The sequence below is a fragment of the Podarcis cretensis genome (assembly GCF_951804945.1).
Source record: "Podarcis cretensis genome assembly, chromosome: 17".
Classification (NCBI taxonomy): domain Eukaryota; kingdom Metazoa; phylum Chordata; class Lepidosauria; order Squamata; family Lacertidae; genus Podarcis; species Podarcis cretensis.
The window spans coordinates 34943479-34959864 of record NC_137187.1 but is presented as its reverse complement, the minus strand read 5'-3'; the positions used below and the strand labels follow the sequence as shown (position 1 = coordinate 34959864).

The following is a 16386-nucleotide window of genomic DNA, read 5'->3' as shown; positions in this document are numbered from 1 at the left end:
AAAGTGTTGGTGCTGACCTTTAAAGCCCTAAATGACCTCGGTCCAGTATACCTGAAGGAGAATCTTCACCCCCATTGTTCAGCCCGGACACTGAGGTCCAGCTCTGAGGGCCTTCTTGGTATTGGCGCCCTCGCTTCAGATGTCAAGGAAATAAACAACTATCTGACTTTTAGAAGACATCTGAAGGCAGCTCTGTTTAGGGAAGTTTATAATTGTTTTTTATTTATTATTATTATTATTATTATTAATGATGATGATGATGTTGGGAGCCGCCCAGATGGGCGGGGTATAAATAATAAATTATTATAACATTATTATTATCCTACTGTAAAGGTAAAGGGACCCTAGACCATTAGGTCCAGACGCGGACGACTCTGGGGTTGTGGCACTCATCTCGCTTTACTGGCTGAGGGAGCCGGCGTTTGTTGACAGCTTCCGGGTAATGTGGCCAGCATGACTAAGCTGCTTCTGGCAAACCAGAGCAGCGCACGGAAATGCCATTTACCTTACTGCCAGAGTGGTACCTATTTATCTACTTGCATGTTGACATGCTTTCGAACTGCTGGGTTAGCAGAGCTGGGACCGAGCAACAGGAGCTCACCCCGTCATGGGGATTTGAACTGCCGACCTTCTGATCAGCAAGCCCAAGAGGCTCAGTGGTTTGTTTGTTTTTTTAAATTTTTTATTAAGATTTTTTAATACAATACATAAGAATAAACAGTATAACATATATCTCAGCATAGTTTCACCACTTCTTTGGACTTCCTCTCATCTCCCGCCCCTACCTTCATTCCAATAAAATTTGCCAGCAATTTATCATCTTGATTCTACTCTTATATCTAATTTTCTGGTCTCCAATCCCCTTTAACCAAATCTTAGAAATTTAACTATAATTTAATAATTATTCAAAAAAATTTTAATTGTTTTAAATTGTTACATAGCTTATCTTCATTACTCCATCTAGTTTAGTGGTGCCAAATTATTTATGATCCAGCATCCTTCTTAACATTCAACCAAATTACAATGTTTTTGCAAATAAATCTTGAATTTCTTCCAGTCTTCTTCCATCCTCTCCTCTCCCAGGTCTCGGATTCTGCCAGTCATTTCTGCCAGTTCCATGTAGCCTATCAGTTGCGTCTGCCATTCTTCCAGTGTGGGTAGATCTTGGGTTTTCCAGTATTTAGCGGTAAGTATCCTTGCTGCCGTTGTTGCATACAGGAAAAAAGTTCGGTCCTTCTTTGCCACCCTCTGACCGATAATGCCCAAAAGGAAGGCCTCTGGTTTCTTAAGGAAGGTATACCTAAATACCTTTTTCAGCTCATTATATATCATTTCCCAAAAGGCCTTCACTTTAGGACAGGTCCACCAGAGGTGAAAGAATGTTCCTTCATTCTCTTTACATTTCCAACATTTATTATCAGACAAATGGTATATTTTTGCGAGTTTGACTGGGGTCATGTACCATCTATATATCATTTTCATAACATTTTCTTTCAAAGCATTACATGCAGTGAAATTCAACCCAGAGGTCCACAACCTTTCCCAGTCCTCAAACATGATATTATGTCCAATATTCTGTGCCCATTTAATCATGACCGATTTGACCGTTTCATCTTGTGTATTCCATTTTAACAGCAAGTTATACATTCTTGAAAGTACCTTAGTCCTAGGTTCTAACAGTTCTGTTTCCAATTTCGATTTCTCCACCTGGAATCCTAACTTTTTGTCATTTTTAAACATTTCTTTAATCTGAGCGTAATGTAACCAGTCTCGCACTTTATCCTTCATTTTCTCAAAACTCTGCAATTTCCAGTTGTCTCCATCTTTTTCTAGTATTTCCCAATATTTTGGCCATTTGGCCTCCATATTGAGTCTTTTTCGGGCCTTAGCTTCCAAAGGTGAGAGCCACCTTGGAGTTTTGTTTTCCAATAAGTCTTTATATTTTATCCAGACATTAAACACTGCCTTTCTGACAATATGGTTCTTAAAGGCCTTATTGATCTTAACCTTGTCATACCATAAGTATGCATGCCAACCAAAAGCATTGTTAAAACCTTCCAGATCCAATACATCAGTGTCTTCGAGAAGTAACCAGTCTTTTAGCCAGCAGAAAGCTGCTGACTCATAGTACAACCTTAGGTCTGGCAGGGCAAAGTCCCCTCTTTCTTTCGCATCAGTTAATATCTTAAACTTAATTCTGGGCTTTTTGCCCTGCCAGACAAATTTGGAAATATCTCTCTGCCACTTCCGGAAGCACTCCACCTTGTCCACAATCTGTAATGTTTGAAATAAAAACAGCATTTTTGGCAATACATTCATCTTGATAGCAGCAATTCGGCCTAACAAAGAAAGTTTCAGTTTTGTCCAACTGTCTAAGTCTCTCTTAATTTCTGACCAACATTTATCATAATTGTCCTTAAATAGACTCAGATTTTTTGCTGTTATGTTTACCCCTAGGTACTTTACTTTTTTAACCACGTTTAGTTCTGTCTCTCTCTGAAACCTTTCTGACTCTGTATCTGTCAAATTTTTCCCCAGTACCTTTGTTTTCTGTTTGTTTAATTTAAATCCCGCCACCCGACCAAAGTCTTGAATCAATTGTAATACTCTTTTCGTACTAGATTCTGGCTCCTGCAAGGTCAAAACTAGGTCATCTGCAAAGGCTTTAAGTTTATATTGTTTCACTCCGACCTGAATTCCTTCCACCAACCGGTCCCCTCTAATCATATTCAAGAGCACCTCCAGAATCGAGATGAATAACAGTGGGGAGATAGGACAGCCTTGTCGTGTTCCTTTTTCAATTTTGAACTCTTCTGTAACCACATTGTTAACTATCAATTTAGCCTTTTGTTCTGAATAAATTGCATCAATCCCATTTTCAAAACCCCGTCCCACTCCCATCCCTTCTAAATTTCCCTTCATAAATTTCCAAGAGACATTGTCAAATGCCTTCGCCGCATCTATAAAAATTAGCACTGCTTTTGTATTGATATTTGTTTGCAAGAGTTCCAAAATATCAATAATGTTCCTTGTATTAGCAAACAAATGTCTACCTGGGAGAAAGCCTGCCTGGTCCTTGTGAATTACTTCATTCAAAACTTTTTTCAGTCTACTTGCCAAAATGTCTGCAAATATTTTGTAATCCACATTTAAGAGAGAGATGGGACGGTAGTTCTTAAGTTGTGTCTTTTCAGCTTCCGATTTTGATATCAATGTGATAAAAGCTTCTTTCCACGATTCCGGCGCCTTCTTCCCCTCCATAATTTCATTGCTAACCTCCATCAATGGTTGTATCAAGTAGTCTTTCAATGTCTTATAGTACTTGGAGGTCAGCCCATCTGGCCCTGGAGATTTGCCCAATTTCATGTTCTGAATGGCTTGTTCGATCTCTTGGCGTGTTATTTTACAATTCAGGATTGATCTGTTTTCTTGTGACAATTTTGGCAATCCATTCTTTTTCAAAAATTGTTTAATCTCAGCCTCATCTTGCGGCCCTTGAGTATATAATTTTTTGAAGTAACTCTGGAAACACTTTCTAATGTCCACAGGGTTCTGAATATTTCTTCCTTCAATCTCCAAATTTGTAACTGTGTTTAGTTTTTGTCTCTTCTTCAACTGCCAAGCTAGCAGTTTCCCACATTTATTCGCCGATTCAAAAGTTTTTTGTTTCATTAATTTAACTTTCCACTCTATTTCCTGATTTATCAATTTAGAATATTGTGCTTGATAGAGTTTAATTTCTCTCAGGATCGGCTGTGATTTCGGATTTGATCTTAATTTCTTCTCTAATTCTTTAATTTTCTCCAAGATCTTGTCTTTTTTCTCATTTTGCATCTTTTTCTTTACGGCATTCTGTTGTATCAAAAACCCCCTCATCACAGCCTTACTTGCGTCCCAGATGATTCTTTTTTCCACCGTAGTGTTCAGATTTATCTCAAAGTAGTCCTTCAAAACTTTTTGGGCCTTCTTAATGATCTCCTGATCTCTAAACATGTTGTCATTCATCTTCCATCTAAAGGAGCCGGTTGGTAATAGTGTCATATCCATCTTTACTGCATTATGGTCGGAGCAGGTCTTTGGGCAGATTTCCACCTTTCTGGTCTTAGGTGCCAGACCTCTAGATATCCATATTTGGTCGATTCTTGTCCATGTCAGTTGGGCTTCAGAAAAGAATGTTCCCTCTCTTCCCAAGGGGTTCTTTGTCCTCCAGATGTCAATCAAATCCATATTGTCTGTCATTTCAAAAAAAGTCTTTGGTAATCTGCCATCTTTTGTAACATTTTGGCTTTGTGACTTATCCATGTTGGTTGATACGACCCCATTCATATCTCCCATCATGACGATGTTGTTATAGTCCAGATAATCCAGCATGCTCTCATGCAACTTCTTGTAAAATTCCGATTTCCCCTCATTTGGTGCATAGATCCCTAATATCAAAAGCTTCTCTCCTTGATGTTGTATCTCAATTGCCAAAATTCTTACATGCTCGTCTTTGAATAAGAATTTAGGTGATAGGCTCTCTTTTGCATATATCACCACGCCTCTCTTCTTTACTCGATCCGAAGATATAAATTCTTGGCCAAGTCTTTTATTTATTAACACTTTTTTATGGAGCCTAGTCACATGTGTTTCTTGCAGGCAAATAATGTCCAATTGTTCTTTTTTTAATATGTGGAATATTTTCCTCCTTTTTTCCGGGGAGTTACAACCATTTATGTTCCAACTCAGAAGTTGCAGAGACATCCTGAATAAATCTGTTATTTTTCTAGGGGTGGTATTTTTTCCGCTGGGTCCTCAGGTTCCAAGTGTGCGGGTACAGCCGGTGCTCCAGGCCCAAAAGGTGATTCCGTTCCTTTTTGAAGGTCCTCTCCGTGTGCAATCAAAAATTTGTCTCTATCTTCCAATGTTCTAATTTTAACCTTCTTCCCTCTGAATGTAAAGGATAATCCTTGAGGAAATTCCCACCTAAAAATAATTGAATTGCTCCTCAGCAGTCTGACCAGTTCAAGATAGGCGGATCTAAGGTCCAGCAGCTGTTTCGGGATATCTTTATAAATTTCAATTCTTTTGTCCAAGATGTCCAGTGCTTTTTTGTAGTGTAGGCCCAATATCTTGTCCCTTTCCTCCTTTGATCTCAAAGTTATCAAACAATCTCTGGGCTTCTCTTTCTTTGCAAATCTTCCAAGTCTAAAAGCTGACACAATTTTAAAGTCCTTTTCCTCTATATTCCAAAACTTGGAAAGTTCTTTAGTCAGGAACTCAGCTAGGTTACCTTCTTCAACTTCTGGTATCGACCTTATCCTTAAGTTACTCTCCCGGTTCCGCAGTTCTATCATAGAAAGATAGGTCTGATGTTCACCAACTTGTTTGCAGAGTGGTCTTACCTCTTGTTCTAAATTTTCAAGTTTTTGGCTAGTATCCTCAGCCAGTTTACGATTTTCTGCTGTAGCCTCCGTCAGCTGCCCAATTGCTTGTACATTCTGTGAAACCTGCCCCGTTATTCTATTTAAGCATTCTGTATTTTGATCAATCTTGGCTGTTTGTTCATCCGCTTTCTTATCCAAAGATTCCAGTCTCTTGTCCAAAGATTCCAATTTTTCATAATTTTTTTCTAAGATGGAAGCAGTTGCTCCTGAGGCCATATCTTCCAATTGTGGCTGCTCAGTTTCTCCCTCCCCTGCCAGTGGCAGAGTAGACACAGTTTGTTCTTCCGAAGGCAAAGTAGGTACAGATGATCTACGTGTCTGCAAGGCTGAGGTTAAAGTTGTTAAAGTTGTTTGTCTAGTTCTTGGGCCCTTTTTTCTTGCGCCACTCATTCCAAAGTTATCTAGGAGTCAAGGTCACGCTGAGTTGTTCCCATGAGAAAGCAACAACCCAGAGATAAACAGTCAAACAGGAGGTAGGGAAAAAGAAAGTAGGATGATGTCACTGCTGTAAATCCCAAATCCTCTAGGGGGAGCTTAAAATGTCTTTAGGGAAGAATCCAATTCTGATAAAATTATTAAAGTCTAATTTAATGTCCAAGGACCTCCAGCAACAGATATTAAGCAGAGTTAGTGCTGACAGCAATACATTGTTTCTGACAGTGCAGACTGGTATTTCAAATAATGTTTCAAAGTAACAGGTCCAAAAGCCCTCAGATTGTTACAAGTCCTGGTACACAGTAGCCAAGTCTGCAAAACTGACAGCTCTGTTTCTCAGGCAGCTCCAGCACCTGGGTTTCTCATTCAAATCGTAGTTCCAATAGAAGAAAGTTAGCACAGTCCAGATAAAGGAAGGAAATCATATAATTAAAGTCCTTACTTTGTTTAAAAGCAGTTTCAATGGGTGCTCAGATCGAATTAGGTTGCAAGTTTCTTATACGCCCCCACTCCTCCAGCTCCTTGCTTTAAAGTTCAGTAAGAGCGGAAGACGGACTTCCTGTTTTTCGTCTCTCCGCTTTCAGCCAAATTCAGTGTTTTAGTCTCAAATTATAAAGGTCCTTCTTTACTCACGGGTTGCTGCTTTTTCCGAATCAAAAGTTTCCAGGAAAAGAGGTCAGTGCTCTCCGGCAGCAGCTGCACGGCTTCACTCCACGGATTTGCGAACGACTCACAGCGCCGCGATACCCCCTCCACGTTCCGGAGCCCCTTACGGGGTTCCTTCTGCGTTTTGGGGGCCGCTTCTGGCGCCCGCCAAGTCTCAAGACCACAGGCTCTTGCTGCCTGTGGGTTTTCGATGTGGGTCTCCGCTTCGCCGTAGCGGACGACCCAGTTTCCGCGGAGCTTCCCCTCACAGAAGGAAGAGGACCGCCATTACCGATCGCGCCGCCTCCGGAAGTAAGAGGCTCAGTGGTTTAGACCATAGTGCCACCCGCATCCCACAATTATCCTACTGTAGCATGAGCAAAAAAACCAGAACCCAGGATGGAGCTATGCAAACCAGGGACGTGCTTGATTCTCAGTGGCCGGGGTCTCCAGGGAATCACAGAGTTGAAGCAGACCACAAGGATCATCTAGTGGCTTCTAGCCCAACCATTTGCAATGCAGGGATCTCTTTGAACCCACAACCCTGAGATAAAGGGTCTCATGCTCTTCCAACAAAGCAGATTTAGCCCCAGTGATTTGCAATTAGGAAGACTTCTGGGAGGCAGCTGTGGGAAGGAAGCAGATTTGACTGACAGGAGTGAAATGGTCCACAAAAATAGGTTCTTCCATCCATTCCATCAAATTCCCCGGTAAGAAACAAGCGATGTCTGCCACACACTGGGGACTGGTATGTGAAACCAGGCACGTTAGGAGCCCTGGGGCAAACATAGAACAAGGTGTTTCAGCCGCAACTCTTTCTGCGCCAAGAGCTTTGGCTCATGGGACACAATGTGTGTTATTTGTCCTAATTAACACTAGGGCCTTGGCATAACGAACTCCCCACCGCACCCTGAGGGATCACCAGTTACCACACCCAGGGCTAGTATTGGTGCAACACTTAAGAACCCAGGAAGAACTGTTAGAAATGACCCCATTGGCTCATACACATGGCAAAAGCTTTCTCAATGCCAAACACCTACTTGACGTTTCCACATACACTGAAGATGACAGGCAACATTTGCTAGGACTTCCCAATCAGAAGGTCAGCGGTTTGAATCCCCGCAACAGGGTAAGCTCCCGTTGCTCAGTCCCTGCTCCTGCCAACCTAGTTCAAAAGCACGTCAAAGTGCAAGTAGATAAATAGGTACCGCTGTGGCGGGAAGGTAAACGGTGTTCGCCAAAAGCAGCTTAGTCATGCTGGCCACATGACCCGGAAGCTGTACGCCAGCTCCCTCGGCCAGTAAAGCGAGATGAGCGCCACAACCCCAGAGTAGGTCACAACTGGACCTAATGGTCAGGGGTCCCTTTACCTCCCTCATCTGGGATTCAGGGGTATACTGCCTATGCTGTGGAGGTTCCATGTTGCTTTCATAGCAACACACTCCTCCATGGATCTGCCTGGTGTAATGCTTGGTTTTCATAAAGCAACATTTGCAAGGGGAGCCCAAGTCTGCTTCTCTGAAGCACTTTCCATATCCCTCTGCAGTCTTGTGAATAAGCACACAAAATAACTAGCCTGCAAAAAATATTTAAAGAGGTTAGCAGCCAGCAGGGAACAGCAGAAGCCCCCTTCCCTCCATGGTCGGCATGGAATCAAGAGGTCGGAAGTGGGAAATGCCTTTCAACAAGACGGAGATGGGGAGATGGTGGAAGAGCAATCTGTTTCTCCTCCATCAGCTTCCTTGATTATCATGCTAGCTGTGGGGGAAGAGGTTTTGCTTCCTCTGCAACTAGCATGGAAACCAAATGGACTGGCAGAGCAGGGACCTGCCCCACCTGCGGGAGCACACTCCCTCCCTGGCATCAGTTGTCTGTCGCTGGAACTGTTAATTGGAAGTACAACCTCTGCTTGTGCGTTTCAGTGGGTTATTGTAAAAAGGAAGGAAGGAAGGAAGTTGCAGCCCAACACATTTTGGGTCAAACAGTTCTTTGGGAACAATTTACGTTCTTTATTCCTGCCACCAAGTAATGCTACTTTTCCTTGGTTCCCTACGTGGGGGACCTGGTAGCCCTTCAAGTTATTGTTGGGCCTGAACTCCCATCAGCCTCAGCCCATGCTCAAGGACATGGGTAGGCAAACTAAGGCCCAGGGGCCAAATTTGGCCCAATCGCCTTATAAATACAGCCCGCGGATGGTCCAGGAATCAGCGTGTTTTTACACGAGTAGAATGTGTCCTTTTATTTAAAATGCATCTCTGGGTTATTTGTGGGGCATAGGAATTCGTTCTTTTTTCCCCCTTTCTGGCCCCCCACAAGGTCTGACGGACAGGGGACTGGCTCCCTGCTGAAAAAGTTTGCTGACCCCTGCTCAAGGATGATGGCAGTTGTAGTCCAGCTACATCTGGAAGGCCCAAAGGCTCCCCAGCCATGCCCTAGTAACTGACTCTGACTCCACCTGCCAGATGGGTGGGAGAGGATCAGCATGGGTGGAAAGGACTTGCTTGGACCCCCCACCTTCCAACATACAAGGCATGCAGACCCAACTCCCTTCTCAGCTACTTCATGGATGCTATAGATGGAAGAACAACACAACAAGAAGCGGTCATGAAACTGAGTCACTAGAGCAGTGGTTTTCAACCAGCGTGCCATGACACACTGGGGTGCCTTGAATGATGGTCAAGGGTGCCGCGGGCAACACTGGCCTCTGTCCCTCTTTTCTTCCCTCCCTCCCTCCCTCCCTCCCTCCCTCCCTCCCTCCTTTGATGCCCTCTTGCATCTCTGCATCCCAAAGGCTGGGTTGGCTGTTTGTTGCAGCAGCTGTTTGTTGATATAAACTCTCCAGTGTGGTGTAGTGGTTAAGAGCAGTGGACTCGTAATCTGGTGAACCAGGTTCGCTTCCCTGCTCCTCCACATGCATGGAGGAGCGGGGAAGTGAACCATTCATCACATGAATGGTGAATGGTGCCTCTGGGGCTGGCCAGGGGGTGTTTCCCAGGCCCCTGTGGGGCAGTGTGAGGAGGCACCTCTCTTTGGGGTGTGGGGGGTGGCAGCAGCTGCCCTGAGGACTCCCAAGGAGAGGGGAGAGGAGTGGAGGCTGAGGGAACCCTCCACAAGGAAAAAGGGTGAGAGGCTGCTAGCTCTGTAGGCAAGGGGTGACATAACTGGGCTACTGAGCCCCACAGAGGTGCCGCAGAAAGAATGGAGTTGGTCAAGGGAGCTGTGGACTCAGAAAGGTTGAAAACCTTTGCACTAGAGTATGGGAGTGGGAAACGTTGGCCAAATTCCCATGTGTGATCAAGAAGTTGAGTGGATGGGCATTGAGCAAGTTGCTCTCTCTACTTTAGCCTCCCTATAAGCGCTCCCTGGAAGAGGAGGAGACAAACGAAAGGTTTTTTAAAAGCAAGAAGGTCCCTGTAGGGTGTGACTGGTCCAGCAAGGGTCAAGTTGCACAGACAGCTGTGCCGCAGGAGACACCAAGGCGAAGACACCCATAGCCCAAAACAATCAGGGTTCTCTGTCAAACAGCCAAGCCTTTTGGCATCTGCTGAGCTCGGCACATGCAAAGAGCTCTTTGAGAAGGCTCTGGTTTTCCACTGGAATCCGTTGGACTCCTGCCATTCTGCCCTTCTCAGGGGCAGCGAGATGGACGTGAAGGTTTGCAGCGGGGAGAAGGAAGAGGGCTAAAATTAGTTGGGCAAAGCAACCAACACAAAGAGCTCAAGGACCTGAGCCACAGATCTGGGGTGGATCAGTGTCTGCTCCAGCCAGAGACACCAGAGAAACATGGGCCTTGCCTCCTTGGAGTAGTCTGCTTACCAGAGCACGTCTCTTCAGATAAAGCCATGAAGTGAATGAGCTCTCAACCCAGATGGAACCACCGTATTTTTCGCTCCATAAGACGCACTTTTCCCCTCCTAAAAATAAGGGGAAATGTGTGTGCATCTTATGGAGCGAATGAAGGCGGGAGGCAGGCGGGAAAAGCCCCCAAGAGCCGCACACACGCTCCGCGCGGCTTTTGGGGACTATTCCCCGAGAAGGGAGAAGGGACTGACTGGCTTTTAGAGGGAGAATGCAAGAAAAAAAAAGTTTTTAAAGGGAGCGCTGAGCAGAGCCTGGGATGCATACAGGCTCTGCTCAGCGCTCCCTTAAAATATATTTTTTTTCTTGCATTCTCCCTCTAAAAACTAGGTGTGTCTTATGGTCAGGTGTGTCTTATGGAGCGAAAAATATGGTATATTTATGGCAGGGCCAGCAATGGTCATTTGGCTGCTAGTGGCCAAACAGAAAATGCCCTCATCTCCTCTGCTGCATACCATACCTCTGCACCCACCTTTGTGCACCTGCCCACTGCCACCCAGCAGCAACGGTGGGCACACAAGGGGGGTGGGCACAGTGGAAGATGCATCAGAAGAATGGCATCAGTGGGCATGAGGAGGAGGCGGCGGCCAATAAGCTCACGAGTCAAATCTGCCACCTCTTCCAGGTATTGAGAGCCTGCTGCCCTAATGCAACTGCCTCACCTTGCCTGGTGGGCAGATCAGCCCTGGAGCAGTGGCGTAGCGTGGGGGGTGCAGGGGGGGGGGCCGGCCGCACCGGGTGCAACATCTGGGGGTTAGGGTTAGGGGGCGCAAATCCACGGGTTAGGGGGCGCAAATCCACGGGTTAGGGGGCGCAAATTACTTGCCTTGCCCCGGGTGCTGACAACCCACGCTACGCCACTGCCCTGGAGGGACAAGAGAACCACATCCATTTGCTTATCAGCTTGCAGCTGGGAGATCTGTGGACAGACTAAAGATCACCACACTTTCTTTTAGAATGGGGGGAGGGGGGAGAACCTGTGGCTCTCCAGATGTAGCTTAGAACTGTACAGATGAGAAATCTGAAAAAACGTACCTCAGCGCAAGACCCAAGAACGCAAGTACAGTGGTACCTCGGGTTAAGAACTTAATTCGTTCCGGAGGTCCATTCTTAACCTGAAACTGTTCTTAACCTGAGGTACCACTTTAGCTAATGGGGCCTCCCACTGCCGCCGTGCCGCGATTTTTATTCTCATCCTGAAGCAAAGTTCTTAACCCAAGGTACTATTTTTGGGTTAGCGGAGTCTGTAACCTGAAGCATCTACCTGAAGCATCTGTAACCTGTACAATCATACCTTGGATCCGGAATGCCTTGGTACTCGCGATGTTTTGGCTCCCAAACGCCGCAACCCCAGAAGTAACTGTTGTGGTTTGCAAATGTTCTTTGGAACCCGAAAGTCCGACACGGCTTCCGATTGGCTGCAGGAGTTTCCTGCAGCCAATCGGAAGCCGCGCTTTGGTTTCTGAATGATTTGGAAATACAATGGACTTCCGGAATGGCTTCCGTTCGACTTCCAAGGTATGACTGTAGGCTGTACTCGTCTTCCATTTATTTATTATGATTAATTCTTACAAATATATCTCCCCCGCCCTTATAAAAATAAAAAAGGCCTTGCTCGTCATCTCACAATAAACTTTCCAGCTTCCCACAATAGCCCTCTTGCTTGAAATAATCACTACCCATCTCACCTTATATGGTGCCTCGGCCCTCTCAATGCATGCAGAGATTCCCTGGCACTTGGAGAGGGCTATTAATATACAGGGCTCTTGGCTGCACTGAGACAGTCACACTGCCTTGCTTGGTCAGCTGCCCAGAGCAAAGGGCTCAGGTGTTGCGGTCCAGAGAGGGAGAGGCCCAGTGACTGGGTGCCAGGGCTCAGCAACACCCCGGAGGATATATCTAGAGAGAGAGAGGACTTTCTTGCGACCACAAGGCACGAAGCACCCAGTTGGCACTGCGAGCTGCAGATCTGGAACTGCCATCCTTGGACTTCTTTCGCTGTTGCTCTGCGTGACTGCAAACCTTTATGCTAGAGTTCCCATCCCTGTTATGCAGCTGCCCGTTACGGCTCAGTCTCCTAGATGGAGCTGCTTCGTGCCAAAGGGACCTGCTCTGTGCCCTCGGCGACATTCCTCTGGCGTTCTTCTGCTGGGTGTTGCTCCGGATCTGTTGGGAACAAGTGGCAGCCTGCCTGGCCCCCTCCCACAGCAACGCCCAGGCGAGCAAGACACAACCTGTGGTGTTTCCTCAGTGCAAGGGAGGGGGGAGGGATAGAAAAACAGGGCTGGGCCTGGAAGGAGGCGAGGGGACACCTGCAGGGGTTGGGAACACTGCCAGGCAGGGGGCAAAGCAGGTGTGCTGGACCACCAGGACTAAAAAACCAGGAGCCTCTTATTCTGTGACCCATTGGGGAGAGACACTTGACGGAAGCTTTGTTTGTCCAACAGTCTACTTCCCACCAACCAAAATTCCAGCTCCACCATGGCTTTATTTCCCAGTGGCCCACTCTCAGAACGAGGAGGAAGTACCGGATGCCAGCCTCGCTTGGCTAGCCCTCTACAGTGGTACCTTGGCTCCCGAACAAATCGGCTCCCAAACGCCGCAAACCCAGAAGTGTTCTGGTTTGCGAATGGTTTTTGGAAGCCGAACGTCCGTTTTGGCGTTCAGCATTGTTTCTGGGGCCAATCAGAAGCTGAGCCTTGGTTTGCAAATGTTTTGGAAGCCAAACGGACTTCCAGAGCAGATTGAGTTCGGGAACCAAGGTACCACTGCACTCTCTTCCTCAAGTGGGGAAGGGGGGCAAATGAGGACAAGATTAACAGCAATGTGAAAACGCAATCCATGCTTTGGAACTCCCTGCCTGGTTCACTGTACTCATTTCCGGCACATGCTAAAAACACTCCTGTTTAGGCAAGCCTGCCCAGATGTTTAGAAATGCTGGTGTGGATTTTAAACTCTTTTACCATTTTAACTTTTTGTATTTTTTAAAAAAAGTATTGCTGTAATTTTTTCCTGGATTTTCTAGTTTTGTATACTGCTTTGAGGTTTTGTTTTGTTTGTTTTCAAACACTCGAACACTATATAAATTTCATGTAATCAATAAATAAATTACTTTTCTACAGTATCACACATTTCAACTCTCAAAATGTCAGGGCCTGCTCCCCAATTCGTACTAGTCTGATTTCCCCGTTACTTCATAAGTACAGGACAATTTTACACCTCTCTGCTGCTCTCGGATACTGATCTTGCTGCAACGTATAGTGTTGCTAGGGATGCAGGTGGCGCTGTGGGTTAAACCACAGAGCCTAGGACTTGCTGATCAGAAGGTTGGCGGTTTGAATCCCCACAACGGGGTGAGCTCCTGTTGCTCGGTCCCTGCTCCTGCCAACCTAGCAGTTCGAAAGCACGTCATAGTGCAAGTAGATAAATTGGTACCGCTGCAGCGGGAAGGTAAACGGCGTTTCCGTGTGCTGCTCTGGTTCGCCAGAAGCAGCTTAGTCATGCTGGCCACATGACCCGGAAGCTGTACGCCAGCTCCCTCGGCCAATAAAGCGAGATGAGTGCCGCAACCCCAGAGTCGGTCACGACTGGACCTAATGGTCAGGGGTCCCTTTACCTTTACCTTTATAGTGTTGCTAGGTTCCGCACAGCAGCGCTCGAGATTCATAGGATGTCCTGGGCCACAAATCAGTTTTAATGAACATATCAGAGTGCTCTGTAAATGATAGTTAAAGCCTTTATATATCAGCCTTTTGCGCTCTTCCACACCTGCCCAATGTTCCTGAGCCTTCTTTTGGATTCTTTTAGCTTCTTAGAGAATTTTATATTCACCTTGTATTTTAATAAGTTTGGATTTGATATCCCGCTTTATCACTACCCGAAGGAGTCTCAAAGTGGCTAACATTCTCCTTTCCCTTCCTCCTCCACAACAAACACTCTGTGAGGTGAGTGGGGCTGAGAGACTTCAGAGAAGTGTGACTGGCCCAAGGTCACCCAGCAGCTGCAGGTGGAGGAGCGGGGAATCGAACCCGGTTCACCAGATTATGAGTCCACCGCTCTTAACCACTACACCACACTGGCTCTAATACCTTTTAGCTTTCTAAAGCGCTTTTTAGATTTTAAATGCTGGTCTATGACCGTAATAAAGATCTGTATTATTGTAAGCCTCAAAAGGGATGCGGTTGGTAAACCACAGAGCCTAGGACTTGCTGATCAGAAGGTTGGCGGTTTGAATCCCCACAACGGGGTGAGCTCCTGTTGCTCGGTCCCTGCTCCTGCCAACTTAGCAGTTCGAAAGCACATCATAGTGCAAGTAGATAAATAGGTACTGCTCCGGTGGGAAGGTAAACGGTGTTTCCGTGTGCTGCTCTGGTTTGCCAGAAGCGGCTTAGTCATGCTGGCCACATGACCCGGAAGCTGTACACCGGCTCCCTCGAGATGAGCACCGCAACCCCAGAGTCAGCCACGACTGGATCTTATGGTCAGGGGTCCCTTTAAGCCTCACCTCTCCATCCAGGCAAGTAAGCAGGGCAACACCTCAGCTAAAAGACCCATTCCTGACACTTGAGGTGGGTTGGTGAGGGTGTGGCGTGGCAAGTGGGCGTGGCCTAGGTAGAATACTGAGGACCAGGTGGAGAACCCTGAAGGGCCACATTTCCCCCCTGGGCTGAGGTTCATCACTCCACTTCTTCCTGGCTGCCTCTGCATGTCAGCCAGTTCCATGGCCACCCAATCTCCCTAATGCCAATGCTACCAGGTTGCCGCCCTGCCGCTCTAAGCCCTTGTTCTTTCCAGACGGCAAATCAATCGGACCCATCCCCTGAAACATTTGCCTGCAATCAAGTTCTGCCTTCAGATTGCCCTTCCTCTGCAACCTTAAGGCAAACCTGCTCCCCGGGTTCTCTGTCTAGGTTTGCGGAGGACATGTCCCAGTGCTGTACAGTGGTACCTTGGGTTACAGACGCTTCAGGTTACATATGTTTCAGGTTACAGACTCCGCTAACCCAGAAATAGTACCTCGGGTTAAGAACTTTGCTTCAGGATGAGAACAGAAATCGCACAGCGGCAGCCCCCATTAGCTAAAGTGGTGCTTCAGGTTAAGAACAGTTTCAGGTTAAGAACGGATCTCCAGAACAAATTAAGTTCTTAAGCCGAGGTACCACTGTATTCCAATATGGATTCCCATCCTGCAGGGTCCATACTATGGCTGCCCACCCCACAATGCATCACCAACCAAGGCAAGGATGGGAAACTCTCTAAACTCCCAAGTTTCCTCAGGGCAGAGAGCCGGCCCTTCTTCCTGCCACAGACAAGCTACAAGTCACGCCTTCCACCCAATGTTAGAAATTAGTCAGGCGCTAGGTGCATTTTTACCTGGCTATCAACCACTTGTGACCCAGTGAAGATGCCTGGGCATCAGGATTGTGCCTGACATCTCCACCATCTGGAGGTGCATGCCTGGAGGTCATTATATTTTGGCTGCTTTCACACACTAATACCACATCCTGTAAAATTTTATCAGTTACGTATATTTTATCTGCGCAATCAGAATGAATTTCAGGATCCATGCTTTTTCTGTGCAGCCTGAGCAGGAGCAGTGAACAATGTTATAGTTAATTGTTGCCCCTTGTCTTCACTTACCCCACCCCAGTGCCCTGCTCACAGTTGTGAAGAATATTCCTATGTTATGAATGGTCTGTGTCACCATTAAAAAAAGAGATAGGAATAGCCCAATATATACGTGGACTGTCCCTGGATAGAGTTTTCTTCTTTCAGTTCTCAAAGCTCTTAACCGAGCTCAAGGTTGTCATCTAAACTAGCCAGATGTTTAACTGATAATCAATCGCAGTCAGTCAATCCTTTGAAAAACAAGACTTTAGAGATGTCTTGCCCCAAAAGACAACTAGACTTTCCATTTAGGAGACTGTAGCCTTGGTGTAAGGAGTCATTTGGTGCCTAGCTTAAATACCTGAGTTTCTAACACTGCTTCCATTTGTACAACCTGCTAAGAAGTTCTGAAAAA

The 16386-nt window shown here is 46.2% G+C and overlaps 1 protein-coding gene and 1 long non-coding RNA gene across 2 annotated transcripts in view; one reads left to right on the top strand and one right to left on the bottom strand.

Annotated features, from left to right (window-relative positions):
• Positions 1-16386, top strand: part of LOC307206784 — a 610614-nt gene that overhangs the window by 177033 nt on the left and 417195 nt on the right. The window lies entirely within an intron of this gene.
• Positions 1-16386, bottom strand: part of LOC307206732 (phospholipid phosphatase 3-like) — a 44779-nt gene that overhangs the window by 18358 nt on the left and 10035 nt on the right. The gene's annotated exons all lie outside the window — the stretch shown is intronic.